Source organism: Antrostomus carolinensis, unplaced genomic scaffold, assembly GCF_000700745.2.
Source record: "Antrostomus carolinensis isolate BGI_N321 unplaced genomic scaffold, ASM70074v2 scaffold46009, whole genome shotgun sequence".
NCBI classification, from domain to species: domain Eukaryota; kingdom Metazoa; phylum Chordata; class Aves; order Caprimulgiformes; family Caprimulgidae; genus Antrostomus; species Antrostomus carolinensis.
The window spans coordinates 1,180-2,533 of record NW_010340129.1 but is presented as its reverse complement, the minus strand read 5'-3'; positions in this window follow the sequence as shown (position 1 = coordinate 2,533).

The following is a 1,354-nucleotide window of genomic DNA, read 5'->3' as shown; positions in this document are numbered from 1 at the left end:
TGCTGAAATTTGGGACAGATTTCAAAAGCGTTTCAAAGACAAAGTTTGCCTAAGTAAATGGAGAAGGATTAAGATCCTGCTGGGCAGCATATCCTTTTTTACAATCCACTACCTAAAACTACTGCTGATTTAGCACAAAACTTCCATTAATACCTATGGGAATTCTACATGGAATGGCACCATCCAGACTGTTATTAGCATAATAATCTTCCAGCTTTTCCTTAATGGAAAGCGTTTCCTTTAAATAGTTACTAAATTTTTACAGGTTTATGCTCCTCCTTAATACCAGAGAACTCATTACTGAGGTCTTTTTTTTTTTTTTAAGAAACTTTCTTTTAGGAAAGCTCGTGCCACGAGGCAAGCAAAAATACCACTCTGACAGAACTGAAATAATAGCATTTCTCTAAAATGACTGTCTAACCTATCAATGATGAAATAAACTCAAGAAACAATTAAAGCTCAGTTATACATAATATTTCCTTTCTTTGTGATGTTTGAGAAAACACAGCTCCTTGGAGGCTGCCAATCAGGGATTCATTTCTGACTGCAGTCATAGAGAAGAGCAAATCATTCCCCTGCTGATGTCAGTAAGAATTTCACCATTGGCACCAAAATCACATTTTGTTGCCTTCCATACACAGGCTGAGCCAAATTCTGTGCTGCCCTAAGACTTCAGTAGGCACAGATGGATATGGATGCTTTACAGTTAATTGCTGACTTGGACTTCAATCCTATGTAAAACATGCATGTCCCCATGCAGACTGCCCAAACCATGGGTGGAATCTTAAGTGAGTACCATGCACCTGGGGGACTTCATTGGCTTGATCTGGGAAAACACTAACTAAACAGAAACTGCCAGTGCACAGTAGGCTCACTGAGAAAGCACCATGGAGAGGAAAGCCAACCTTGAGTTACTAACTCTACTTTCTCACTCATATATTCCCTAAGGAAAGCAAGAGTAGAGAAGAAATGCCACTTTCTTGCCATCAGGCGTTACACTTAGCTTAATCATCTCAAATTCAGGTCTGCCTAAAGAGACAGTCTAGCTATTAATCCTTTGGTTTCACATGGCTTTTTTAAAAAATATTTTTTTAATCAGATCCACTTCATTGTAGGTTTTCATCCCTGCTTCTGTCTCCATTAACATCTATCACTGACATCCTTAGATGTGATTTCCTAATTGAGAAATTGTCTGTCCGCAGGTAACCGAGCCCTTTGTGTTTCCTTGAATCCTACACAATATCCCAAAGATTTTCCCAGTGCAAGCTCTTTTTGCAAAAGCAACAGATTGACTGCGCAAACTGAAAGGTATTTTTCCCCCAACTAAACTGGTCAGAATTATGCTATACTGTTT